The sequence below is a fragment of the Arvicanthis niloticus genome, chromosome 26 (assembly GCF_011762505.2).
Source record: "Arvicanthis niloticus isolate mArvNil1 chromosome 26, mArvNil1.pat.X, whole genome shotgun sequence".
Lineage (NCBI taxonomy): Eukaryota > Metazoa > Chordata > Mammalia > Rodentia > Muridae > Arvicanthis > Arvicanthis niloticus.
In genome coordinates, this window is record NC_133434.1 from 33496536 (window position 1) to 33511035 (window position 14500).

The window sequence follows — 14500 nt, forward strand, 5'->3', positions numbered from 1 at the left end:
ATTGTTTGGTTATACAGTCCAAGCTAACTTATAAAATAAAGACAGATACCTTACCTTCTCAAATGAGAGTCATCTTTAGCTCATTGTGCATATCCCACATTCCATACATATAGTTATACAGAAATAGATATTGCCTTTGGAAGTTTATATGTTTACAGACACCCATGAAGTTAAGCAGCCCTGATGAGATTCACCTTGAGGATGCTAAGAAAGATGTTGAGATGCTGACACATATTTATTCCAGCATCCTGCTTCATCAGCCTCAGACTACCTCATTAGCTGATTCATCAAAACTGGTGTCCAGGACAGAGTCACAGCTGCCCCAGCCTCTCGGACTGTTCCAACCAGGATTTCATTTAAGTCCTGCACTTTCTCAGCATACAGAGACTGGACAACAAATGCTACAGCTAACTTTCTTAAGACTGGCAAATATCCCAATTTTCTTTGTTCCTCCAAAAGAAAACAACACACCCCCAGACAGCAGGAAGCAACTTCAAGAGAATAACACCCCATTCCTAAAAAGTGAGGTGGGCGGTTTTTGATTGTTCGGTGGGTAATGGATATTTGTTATCATTTTAGGGGAATTGGTTACAAGTTGTTGCTGGTCTTGGTCAGGGAGGAACAAAGTAAGGAAGGTTAAATCCAGGGATTGATTGATTGTTTGTTTTTTTGTTTTGTTTTTGTTGTTGTTTTTGGTTTTTCTAGACAGGGTTTCTGTTTATAGCCCTGGCTGTCCTGGAACTCACTCTGTAGACCAGGCTGGCCTTGAATTCAGGAACCCGCCTGCCTCTGCCTCCCAAGTGCTGGGATTAAAGGCGTGTGCCACCACTGCCCAGCTATTTTTCTTTTCTCTTTTTTTCTCCTATCTACTATTAGGAGAAAGGGGGATGAAAAGAAAAAGGGGGGATATAGAAACGAGAAAAGGTAGATTATTGAATCTACTATTAGACCAAAGAGCATTGATAACCTAAATAATTTACATTTGGTATAGACTTTATATATTGATACAGATCTACGATTGTATTTTGTTATTATATACTGTATTTGTCTTTCAATTCTTGTTTAAGGTGTTGTACCTATGTAAGTCTTTAAAAATGCAATGTTAAGTTCTAGTCCTTTTGAAAACTGCTTTACAAACTGTTTAGGATAAATAAGAAGTACAAGTTAATAGCCAATCAAACTTATGGCCATATTATATACTAATTTAGTTAATTACAGAAATAAGCTTCATTTAAGATGCTTTTAAAGTTAAGCAGATAGTAGGTAGCTAGAAACAAGCAATTCAGATATACTACAGATAGATAGGTGGTCTTTAAAAACATCAGAGATCTACAGAATATGGCATTTAAAGTTATTTTATTAATAAAAGGCCTTTTTTTAACAGTGACACATCTGCTCCTAACAGCACCCTCATTCTTCTTCAAAGAAGATGATAATCATTGAAGAACCTCCATATGGAGTTTGCTTCTAATATAACAAACTGCCACTAGGCAAAAAAAAAAACCTCAAAATAAACAAACAAACAAACAAAACAAAACAAAACAAAACTGCCCTTACTTCAACTGCAGAGAACGCTGTCCAAGATACAGACAAGCAGGATACAGAGAATTCAAGCTTTACCAAGACAAGGTAAGAAGAAATCCTTTGTAATTCCTGATTCACAGAAAAGTCTGCCAGATACTCTGAACCAAAAGGCCAAAGATGGCTGTTCCTATGACTCAGAGAAAATTTGAGTGACTGTCCAGGCAGTCAGCAACTTCTGCCATTTCTGTGGTTTTGGAAGCTGCTGCTGGGCACATCCTTCTTAGTCAGCAATATTTATTCCTTCTCAGGTCTCTGATGGGGTTGAAGACTAGATAGTTATAGTCTCGTAATTAAGCTTAAATTGTTCAGTATTTAGGAAGCTGCTTTAAAGTCTGATAAGTTATTCTTAGGTTTATAAATACCAGATTTGATTTAAAAAAAAAACAATTTAAGTACAGAACTCTAAACTTACCAAGATAGGTTACATAATAGAGTTTCCAAGGTTACCAAATACAAGTGCACTGGACATTGTGGATATAATCTTTACTTGATAAGTTTTCATAGTTGTTATTAAATATAGTTTATTAATATAAGTAAATGACCTTTTTATTGGACTAAAAGGGAAAAATATTGGCTGATGGTTTGTGCACTGTGTATTCAGATGCTTATTTCTATAACCAGACATCTGGTTTCAGCCTGCAGAATGGCATGTTCAACCATCTTTGGTCTCCATGTTATGTAAAAAAACATTTTCATCACCTCTGATTGGTTAATAAAAGAGCTGATCAGCCAGTTAGCTGGCAAGAAGAAAATAGGGAGGGACTTCCTCCTACTGATAGGGGCCCCAGAGAGACCAGAGAGGAGAGAAGGGCCATGAGAGGACCACAAGGAGAATAAGGTGTGGAGAAACCATGTGGAGAGACCAGGAGGATTCTCCATGAGAGAGCAACCATGATGACACACATAGACCAGAGAGAGCCAGTGCAAGACCATAACGGGGCTGCGTATTAATAGTCTGGTTGGGTTAGAATAGCTCAGGGTCTGCCCAACTAAAATATGCAGCTTGTTAATAAAAATAGCAGGTCTCTGTATCTTTATTTGTGACTAAGACAGGCTAGAAAGGGTGTAGAAACACCCAGTAGTTATTTGAGAACAAGGCAGGGGGTGTGTAGAAAAAAATTACATTTACAGGTATATACCTGGAATCCCAGCACTTAGGAGCTAGAGGTAAGATGAGCATGTGAGGCCAGATGGCATTCTGTAGTGAGAGCTTGTTGAAAGGAAGGAGGCCAGGAGCCAAACAAAACATCATATAATATGTTACTAAAATTATAAAAAAAAAAAATTCCAGCAAATGTAGACTAAACTGCGCTGCTGGAAAGTGGACTAGTGTTTTGTGGGGAACAGAAAGAGTCCGTAAGCCAACAGGGAGGATGAAAGGTGATGGAATGATCATAACCTTCACTGTGACGATATGGACACGTGTCACATTACCAAACTGTGTACTTGAAAGTCTTTTGTTGATTGGAAACTTTTAACATTTACTGATTTATCAAGTGATTTATTTGTGTGTGTGTTAGTCTGTTATTTTCTTCTACCATGTGGTCCAGGGGATCAAACTTACATCATGAAGCTTAGTAGCAATCACCTTTACCCACTGAGCCATCTGCCAGTCTCTCGTTCAGCTCAAAGGGCACATCCAGGATAATTTGGCTAGACTTTGTAGAGGTTGGCTTCAGAGTTAGTATGCAGCCTTCTGTTGTGAGGCACTCAGCACTCAGCAGGCAGAGATAGGCAGATTTCAGTGAGTTTGAGGCCAGCCTAGGCTCCATAGTGAGTTCCACATAGTGAGCCTCAGTCTGAAAAGATAAGTAAATAAAAAGAGTTGGTGTATTCTGGGTGTGGTAGTGATGGCTGCCACATTGTAGTCCCAGTCCTCTGGTGGCTGAGGCGGGAAGAAAGTAGCAAATTAAAGGCCAGACTAATCTACACAAAGAAATAAAAAATAAATAATAGATACTTGGCACGTGTGAGTTAATGAAATTTAAGCAAAGTTTAGGAAGGGAGACGGTCTAGGTGTTCTTACTGTTATCATGAGATATATTAGAATGGGTCATTTAAGGATGAATTTATTTATGGATCAAAGTTATGTATGGAGTCCAAGGTGAAGGCATTCACAGCTTTGCATCTTGTTGGGGGCCGACTTTTAGCAGAAAGCAGCTATCAGCTTTGCAGCCATCTTGAGCCATATACCCTGACATGAGACTTGGATTACAATAGCCTACAACAGCTGAGCACACTCTGATAATCTTGGTTTAGATACCTTGAGATTAAAGGTGCGTGAGATTAAAGGTGCGTGAGATTAAAGGTGTGTGAGATTAAAGGTGTGTAATTTAAGAGTATGACTTAGAAGTATAGAGATCAGATTTAGAGACAAGACCTAAGGGCATGATTAAAGGTGTGACTTAGAGGCGTGGCTTAGAAGTGAGACATATAAAAGGCAGAGACAGAACAGATCAGAATCAGACACAGCAGACATTAGGGAGACACAGCAGAGAGAAAACAGGTAGCAGGCACTTGGAAGAGAACGTGGAAGAAGTAACTTGGAACTTGGAGGGACTAGGAGCTAGGGACTAGGCATTAGGAACTCAAGACTTAGGACTTAGACTGAAGAATAAACGGGATTGAATTACACTCTGGTCTGCATTCTTCGAGTCCGTCCTCACTCTCTCTCTCTCTCTTGCTGAACCCCGACCCTCAGACCAGAACAGCAGCTTGGGCCGGGATAGAGTGGCCGCCCCAACGTGGGGCTAGTGTGGACCCCAACAGCATCTGATCAAGACTTAGTCTATGCTTCCAAGATGACACCTAATCAGTACCTCTTGCAAAGGGGAAGAACAGGTCTCAGGGTAGAAGGTACAGAAAAGCAGGAGGGCAGCTTGTTTTGCCTACTCCTTTGTAAGGTTCTGGTCCCATCCATGTGGGTGGAGCCCCATGATCTCACCACTCCTTCAGGGCCACTTGTACTGTGATGTGGGGAATTAAGTTAAGGAGACTTTGAGGAAAGTTTCCTTGCTCTCCAAAAGAGACTAAAGACTCTGACTTCTCTTCCTATTGTATAACCTATCACTTTTTCAAAGACAGACTTAAACTGAATCCAGACACAGACACTCATAATCTTAGCACTTGGAAAGAGGATCACAAATTCCAGGCTAGCCAAGATTACATAATGAGTTCAAGGTGAGCCTGATCCTCATAGCAATACACTGTCTTAGAAAAAATAAACAGGGGCTGGGGAGAGGGGTAAGCTGTCTGCAGTGCAAACATAAAGATCTGACCTTGGATGCCCAGCCCCCTCATATAAGTCTAGGCATATCAACTGCTATTGTCATTGTCCCTGTCTTGTTTAAGCAGACACATTATTGAGATTTTATGGGTATAGCTTCCCTGTCATATCTAGAAGACACAATTAATTGTGCACAGACTTCTTGGCCTTACAGTCTTTCTGCTCCCTCTTCTGCAGTGTTCCTCCGCCTAAGGTGTAGGGGTTGTGTTGAACTATATTGATTAGGAGGCCAATCCTAGATCAAGAGCGAGACAATGACTAGAGGACCAGGTCCCGGTGCCTAGCCCTCACAACAGGTGGCTACAATCACCCATGATTCAGCTCCAGGGGATCTAACTCAGTCTTTTGGTCTCCATGACATCGGGAATGCATGTGGTGCACAGATATACATGCAGCCAAAACACTAACATGCATTAAAAAAAAATAAAAAAGAACTTACAGATGTGCCAGGCTTTTTGTATGTACCTGAAATCCCAGCTATTGTGAAGTTGAAGGAGGACCACAAATTCAAGGCCTGCCTGGACTAAAGAGAGAGCTCAAGGCCAGCCTGGATCACTGGATACTGTAGCTCAAAGATGGGCCATTGAGATAGCGCAGGTGGTAAAGGTGCTTGGCTTAAGACAGATCCCCAGAGTCCACATAATTGAAGGCAAGAACCAACTCCTGCAAGTAGTCCTCTGATCTCCACATATGTGCTGTAGCACATGTGCATGTGAGGCACACATACTTAAACGCAAATAAATGTAAAAGAATTAATGAAAAAATTGGGATGTAGAGATAGGAGGATGAGGAGTTCAAGGCCAGCAGCAGCTACATAGCAGAGAAGAACCTGGGAACTGGGGAGATAGTTCAGTGGGTAAGAGTGCTTGTGTGTGTGTGTGTGTGTGTGTGTGTGTGTGCTGTGTTTATGTGTCATGTGTATTGCACGAGTGTATGTGTATTTTGTATGTTTGTGGAGTGTGTTGTATATGTGTGTATGTGTGTATGTTGTATATGTGTGTTGTGTATGTTTGTTGTATGTGTGTTGTATACAGTATGTGTGTATTGTATATGTGTGCTGTATATATGTGTGTGCATTGTGTATGCTTGTTGTATGTGTTTTGTATGTATGTGTTGTGTATGTGTGTGTTGTGTATGTGTGTGTATTGTATGTCATGTATGTGTGTGGTATGTGTTGTATGTGTATGTGTGTTGTGTATGTGTGTGTTGTATATATGTGTGTGTAGTGGTTTGGATAATGCCAGAGAGTGGCACTGTTAGGAGGTGTGGCCTTGTTGGAGTAGGTGTGTCACTGTGGGTGTGGGATTTAAGATCTTTATCCTAGCTGCCTGGAAGCCAGTCTTCTCCTAGCAACCTTCAGATGAAAATGTAGAACTCTCAACTCCTTCTGCATCATGCCTGCTTTGACACTGCCATAGTCCTGCTTTGATGATAATGGAATGAGCCTCTGAATCTGTAAGCCAGCCCCAGTTAGATGTTGTCCTTATAATGTTGCCTTAGTCATGGTGTCTGTTCACAGCAGTAAAACCCTAACTAAGACAGTGTGTGTATATGTGTATGTGTGTATGTGTTCTGTGTATTTTATGTATGTGTTTTTTTTGTGTGTGTGTATGTGTGTGTGATTGTGTGTGTGGTAGATGTTGTGTGTGTAAGAGAGTTGTGTACGTGTGTGTGTGTGGTGCATACATGTGCCTGTATAACAAGTGTCTGTACCCTATGAGTCATCTTACCATCCCCTTCTAGTGCCAGCCCTCTTTTATTTATTTATTTATCTATTTATTTATTTATTTATTTTTATTTCAAGACAGGCTCTCACTACAGGGCAAGTTGAAAGCCAGTCTGGACAACTTAGTGAGGGATGCCCAAAGGAATTAGGCCTGAACAACTTACCAGGCTGATGTTCTTCATACCTCATTGAGGTCCCCACAGCCCCTGTGCAATTGATGAATCTAGAAGCCAAGTTCAGGCAGATTCATAAAGAGAAGGTCCCTATCTTGATACTCATACTGTGAGACACAGGAACTGATGGCATTCTGATTAATGTGTATCTTAGTTCTGTTGCTGTGAAGAGACACCATGACAATGGCAAACCTTACAAAGGAAAGCCTTTATTTAAGGCTTGTTTATAGTTTCAGAGGTTTAGTCTATTGTCAGCATGATGAGAAGCATGGTGGCATGCAGGCAGACGTGCTGGAGAAGTAGCCAAGGGTTCTACATCCAAACCCACAAGCAACAGGAAGAGAAGGACTTTGGGTTTGGTATGAGCTTTTGATACTCAAAGCCACTCAATGATACTCCAACAAGGTCAAACCTTCTAATCCTTTCAAATAGTGCTATTGCCTGGTGACCAAACATTCAAATATATGCACTTATTAGGGTTTCATTGTAAAGAGACACCATGACCAAGGCAACTTTTATAAATGCCAACATTTAATTGGGGCTGGCTTACTGGTTCTGTGGTTCAGTTCACTATCATCATGGCGGGAAGTGTGGCAGAGTCCAGGCAGGCATGGTGCTGGGGGAGCTGAGAGCTCATCTTCTTGATCTGAAGGCACTTGGGAGAAGCCTGGCATCCTCAGGAAGCTAGGAGGATGCTCTCAAACCCCTCCCTCTCCCATCCCTCCCACAGTCACACACTTCCTCCATCAAGGCCACACTTTCTAATAGTGCCACTCCCTGGGCCAAGTATATTCAAACCACCACAAAGGCCCATTGTTATTCATATCACCACAATGAAATAGAGCTATTAGGCTGGCACACCTCCCAGCTTGCTGTGGCAGACAGTGACTATACTTGGTGGCTATAAGGGAAGCATGGGCTCATTGCTGCTATAGCTAGTTGTCACTGTTAGGCATATTTGGCTTTATACTGGAGACATCCCCATACTGTAGGGCAGTGCATGGTCATTTATGGAGGAGTTACAGTCATATTTGAGGGAATTTGATATGAAATATGCAATGTATGTTCAGCCTTCTTTTCCTAATAAATATGACTTTTACAGCAGGTATGAGAGACACTCTCTTATGTATGGCTTCCCTGACTGCAAGGGGCTCTGGTCTGTCTTATTTATAACATCCCTGACTATATGAAGCTCTGGTACTACACTGTCTATTGTGGTGTGGCAATAGATTTATGGAACCACTCAAATGGTAGTAGATTTAGGGGAGACATATCAAAAGGAATGCTACCAAAGGCAGAGATGTCCCTTGCTCAGAATGTAAAAGAAAGAGGCCTACTAAGGTACACATGCCTTCAATTCCAGTACTCAAGAGGCAGAGTCAGGATGGCCTTGGCAAAATCTTGCCTAGTCTGGACCACATATCAATTTCCAGGTTAGTCAGGTGTGAGACTCTGCCTCAAAGAAGAAAGGAGAGAGAGAAAAAGAGAGAGAGAGAGAGAGAGAGAGAGAGAGAGAGAGAGAGAGAGAGATTAGTTGGAGAGATGGCTCAGCAGTTAAGAGTGTTACATTTCTGAAGTAATGTAAAGAGACAGAAGGCAGAAAGAGACCAGAGTCTGTTGGGAGCAACCCTGCTTAAACATAAATGGCCTAAGTCAGCCATAGGTGCCTATTGACACAAAGTCTTGGTCTCTGTGGGAAAATACTAACCCTAAAACAGATAGCTATAAATCTTGTAGACAGGTAGCCCTTGGTACCAGCCTAGATAAGAACAAATAATCATAGATCTTATGGACAGGTAGCCTTGGTGGGAAAGTACTAGCCTAGATCAGAACAAATGAACAGTAGATCTTATGGACAGGTAGCTTTGGTGGGAAAGTACTAACTTAGATAAGAACAAATGACCAATAGATCTCATGGACAGGTACATAGTAACCTGTTCTATCCTGCTTCTTCTGTGAACTCTTCACCCAGCCAATAACCTGTTCTGGAGAACATCTGTACTCCCTCCCCCCCCCCCCCGAGATCACCTGAGCTCCCCAGAAACAAAGAAGACCCTACGTCATCCCCCTCCCCATATCCTGCTTCTATGTGTATATAACCCATGTGTGGAAAAATTAAAATTTGACAGCTTGATCAGACTTCCAGACTTTCTGTCGGTTTCTTGTGTACCCTTGCCCCCCAGTTCTCTCTTCCAGGTCTTCTGATCCCAATTCAATGCCCCATGGGACTGTGGTTTTAGAGTCTGTCAACAGCTGGGACTATACTTATTAGCAGACACAGCATGGGACACCCTCTCTCCTAAGGGAAGTTGAAAACAGATGAAGGTTGACTTGGTGAAAGGGTGTAGATAGGGACAGAGAAGGAAAAGAACCAAAGAGCCACATGCTGTAGTTTCTGAGGAGAAGAGGTTCTAGCCACTGTCCTCAAGGGAGGAAGAGGCTACTATTTGAACTCTGGAAAGACTACTTGGCCCATGTAAGTGCTACCAAGAGGCAAGTCTTTCAAATTGTTAAGAGAAAGCTGGGCCAGTAAGATAGTTCATTAAGTAATGGTGTTTGCTGCCAAGTCTGACAGCATCAGTTCAATTCTTCAATCCCTGGGTCCCACATGGTGCAGGGAAAGAATTGACTCCAACAAGTAGTCCTTTGGCTTCTACATGCATGTTGTGGTATCTCCATGCACACACATGGATAAATGTAATAAAAATATAAAATTTTAATTAAAAAGAGAGAGATAAAACATAAATACACACTGCCCAACAGGGCATAGCTGTGTTTGTAAAGGAATAACAAGGGAATCTACCCAATTGTGCATAGGGTAAGCCAGTCAACCGAATAAGACTTAGAATTCATTCCCAGTCCCTTGCACAATGCACTGCATATGATAGGATCTGGTTTCAGGAATCTCTCTGGGATAAGCACTCTGACACCAGTAAGAGTGAAAGAGAGGAGGTGTCCCCGTGAACTCAAGCCAGGAAAGCTCCTGAAAGGCTTCAGTCCAGCTTGCATTCTTATTTCATGTTCTAAAACCACAAGGTGGGGTGGACAAGCAAGCCCGAGTTTCAGAAGCGAGTGTAGCAGTCCGCAGGTTGTTAAGGGCAACAGCCCATTGTTTCGGCTGGTTCTCCAGGTCATTCCGTGCCGGGTAGCAAGTGAAGTCATGCTTGTAGACAATATAGGCAGTGCTTTAGGAAAATCACAAATAAATCAATAAATCAACATTTAATAATTGCTCTCTTCTATCTTATTGTACTTTAATCCAAGCAAAACCATGTGCATATGCTCCACATCATGAGGTTCTCTATGGGTATGTGACCAACATGACTGGTCGTAATTACCCACCTTACAGCTGAGAGTACAATATACTTGGGGTTGGTCGTACATCTCTGCACACGTTTTAAACAAATTGCCTTAAACCTGCAGCAAATGGACAGTTAGGGCACTACATTGTCCATGGGATAAAAGCTTCTTGGTGGTTCTATTACCTGTATTTTTACCTCAAGTTGCATTAATAGATGTAGAGATATAAACGTGTCCATTCTAGCATCACAGGCCATAATGGCAGCACCAAAAAGCAGAGTCTCTCACAACAGAAAAGAACTACCTGTGCTACTTACTTCTCTTGCCACCATGACAAAACGTCTGACTCAAAGGCAACTAAAGGAAGGAAAAGGTTAGTTCTGACTACGGATGTCAGGTGCATAGTTATGAGAAGGCTTTGGAACAGCTCTGTTAAACCCTTGCAACCTTTCCCTGTAAAACCTCTCTGAAACATCTCTCTTAAAACCTTGCAACTTCAGGGGTTTGTTTCTGAGGTGATTCTTAACCTGGTTATGTTGACATTGAAGACTAACAAGTCTATTTGTGGCCCTGACACCCAACTTATATCCTTTTGTTTTATTTTGTTTTGGGTTTTGAGACAGGGTCTCATTATGTAGCCCAGGCCAGCCTGGAACTCACCTCGTAGACCAGGATAGCCCTGAAATCACAGAGATATGCCTGCATCTGCCTCCCAAGTGCTGGTATTAAAGGTGCACAGTACCATGGCTGGCTTAAAAACAAACCTTTTAAATAATAGCATTTCATCCCTGATCCTCAGAAGTTATGGGGGTGTAGGAGGGGCAACTGAAAAGATGGATCAGTGGTTAAGAGCACTGATTGCTCTTCGAGAGGACCTGAGTTTGATCCCCAGTATCCGCATGATGGCTCAGAACCATCTGTAACTCCAGAACCAGGAGATCCAATGGCCTCTGTAAGTACTGCACAGATGTGGTACACAGACATACTCACAGGCAAAACACACACAGACACAGACACAGACAGACAGACAGACAGACACACACACACACACACACACACACACACACACACACATATATATAATTTAAAAAAATCTCAAAAAGAAATCTCATAGACATCTTATAATGCATTCAGTTCACTTGTGACAGCTCCCCCAATCTGAACAACTCTGTGCAGAGGTCTAAAGCTCAAAACTCTCAACTGAGATCCACTATAAAATTAAAAAAAAAAAGTTATATGTTTTGAATATGAAATGGCCAGAGTTAACATTTTCATTCCCACAGGAAGGAATGGGGGCAGAACATGGAAAAATAAAACCAACACATGATGTGTAGAGGAATTTTAATCCAGCAACGTGGCTGCTCTGGCAAGGATCATATCCAAACACCTTCTAGGTCTGTGTGATCCAGCTGGAATGACACACTTTTAATCTCTCTGGCTGGAATAGTACTAACAATGGAGGTAAGGTTAGTCTATAGAAAGAAGCAGCCATGTTTGGAAGCGGTATTTGATTGAGGTGCAAAGTGACAAATCAGAGAAAGATTTGACAGAATGAGTCAGAGGCAGGATAAGCCAAACTCTTTTGAGAAGAGACAGAAATGAGAGGTGATCTAAGAGATCAGCACAGAAAGTCAGAGAGAGGAGGCAATATTACCAGAACAGGTTGCAGGTCTGCAGAACAAGCCAGAGAATATAAGGAGCTGGAAGATTAGAACAGATTCTCAGAGTTAATTGACGCCAAACAGAGCAAAACAGTCAGAAGCCAACCAAAAGAAGCCAGTTTGAATTAGTCAGCTTGGAGAGGACTTTGAGCCAGAACAGCTGAGATGAACCAGCCAGTCAGTGTTTAGAAAAAGCTAGAAAGGGTGGGCTTATTTAGTAGTAAGCCTCCAAGAAGACAATTATGTCTGTTGAATAAAAGGTACTTTACAAAGGTGGGATTCTAGCCAGGCAGCCGTAAGCTAACCTAAACCCTAAAGCTCTGTCTTTGAATCTAGGACTCCAGATGACATCCTCTGGGCTCCATGGCCTTGGGTATCCCTCTCTTTCAGTTCTTCTGCCTGCAGTGTGAACTCTCTGACTGGCTTTACTCTACGTCTGCAGGTTTCTTCATGGATGCCCAATAGCCCTGGCACTTCCAACATCCTAGGCTCTCCACGGCAACTTAAGCTTCACCTTCTCAGCTTCACACAATGGGCCTCATGGAACCCATTCCTCCTCACAGGGAATGTGACCCCGTCGAACACTTTCAGGCCTTCTGAAACCTCTGTGAAAGGCTCCATGACCTGCAACTCTTGAAATATCGCATGCCTGCAAACCACAAGGACAGTATGTACACTTGGTGGCTTAACCTGGAACATCGCTTTCCTATATGGTTGGTCTCATCCCTGGGCACATGTAGCATTCTCAATTCAGATTCTTTCCTTCTAAATAAATTTATATTTTCACAGGTCAGAGTCTTTCATAGGTGTGTTGCACTTAGCTCTCAGGGCATCTTCCTCCCTTTACTGGTGCAGAGTTCAAGGTCTCTCCCTAGTGGTACTAATCTCTCTAACAATTCCAACTAATCTCTGCATTTGCCTAATCTTTGTCTTTTAGTTCATCCACCCTCCTTTCTTCACCGAAGTGCATGCTTTCCCAGTACATCCCCCTCTCTCACTATAGCGCTGACAAATGGCAGCAAGTATTAGCCATACCACTTCCTGGATATTATGTTGTCTTGAAACTTTCTTAACCAAATAACTTAGCCTATTACTTTTAAATTTAGCCTCATTTAGATTTTCAGGATGTGGGAAGAGCACAGCCAGACTTGGGGTTCATGGTGACAGAATGTAACACAAATAGCCACTGGGGGAGTCTTTATTCGTCTCTGAAACCTCATGAGCTGAACCTCAACTTGTTTGCATTTCTCTCAGCATTCTGCTCTTCCACACTACCACCGCACCGCTCGTTAGCAGCATTCTAGGCTTTCTCTTGCCCTCAACATCCAAACTCTCACAAAATTTTCCCTAAACCAGTTGTGAAGGCTTGTTTACTACCCAGTAAGGTGCCTCATAGCAGCAACCTTCTGTGATATAAACCCCTAGAAACTTGACCTTGGGACTTTGTTTGTTGCCTTGTTTGTTCCTTAACTATTTGTGTTTATTGCCTTGTTGTTCCCTGACCTAGAACTGACCTCATTATTTGCATGTACTTAAAATGGTTTAAAAGCAGACTGGGGAAAAAAAATAAACCCACTTCAGCCTCAGCACTGGCTGGAGTCATGTTATAATGTTGCCTAATTGTCTTTTTCTTTTCAATCCTCACTTCCTCCCTTGAAACCCAGCTAACTGACTGAGCTGGCTTGGTCACTAATGAGACATCTTACTACCTTAGCTATCAGCCAAGGACCTCTGCCCACCCTGGATATTCCTACCCTCTCCCCAAAGTTTTATATAAGTACCATTCACCCTGAATAAAATTGAACTGTCTTTATAAAGCTGATCCCAGAGAGAAGTCTGTCATCTCAGTCACACTATGGGCTGCTTGAAACCCCATTCATCGACTCTGATCTTTTTGCCCTCATGGGCTGGTATTACCCTGGGGAGAAGGGAGGATCATATGGAGTTAGAAACAGAGAGAGATGACTACTGAGCTCCACTTGCTGTGTCTTTGTGTTCAGGTGGTGCCCAGTTATCCACGTTCAGGTTGGATTTTCCATCCCCAGTGAAACTCTCTGGAAATGTTCTCGCAGACAAACCCAGAAGTGTCTCCTAGGTGACTCTAAATCTAGTCAACTTGACAATGAGCATTAACTATCAAATCGCCCAAATGTGGGAAACAGTCTGACAAAATAAGATGGCATTAGAAATACTAATATCTACACAGGGAGGTGTATATACTATGTTGATGACTGAACACCAAGTGTACATCGGATAAGGAAACTAACGTACCAACCAGACTAAAGACTAAAGCTGTAAGACCTTGTCCACAGACCCTGCACCACAAAGAAGCCAGTTCTTGCTGTTCAAATGGCAATACGCTCTGCACTGGCTCAGCTAACCTCCTTGTACTGGAGATTATAGAACTGTTGTGGCATATGGGCAAAGTGTGTGCTTGGGTCCTTGTCTTAAAGGATATATGGACAATTCAGAATAATATAAAAATAGAAGGAACGACAAAGGCATCAGACCCTGAAGGGATGCAGTGTGGGAAACATTCCAGTATCAAAATCTAAGATAGCTGCAACAACCTTGCCCTTGCCTTGGTCCTTGTTCTGCAGATTAAAAGAGTAAGAATGAGGCAAGTGTTTACAGCCTTCCCCCTCCTTTGAAGATGGCTGAGAAAAGAAGGAAGATAAAGTCTGAGAAAAACATGAAGTGTATCTGATAGAAGTTAATTCAGTCTTGAACTTATACCCTGTTCCTCTTTGTTTGGTGTGGTGGTTTGAAT

At 42.2% G+C, this 14500-nt stretch overlaps 1 long non-coding RNA gene across 1 annotated transcript; it reads left to right on the forward strand.

The window, feature by feature from the left end:
* Positions 1 to 134: 134 nt before the first annotated feature.
* Positions 135 to 13468, forward strand: LOC143439355 (uncharacterized). The gene is made up of 3 exons (XR_013107631.1): positions 135 to 527; positions 1385 to 1629; positions 12173 to 13468. It is a non-coding gene; the product is annotated as an uncharacterized LOC143439355 (long non-coding RNA).
* The last annotated feature ends 1032 nt before the right edge of the window (positions 13469 to 14500 follow it).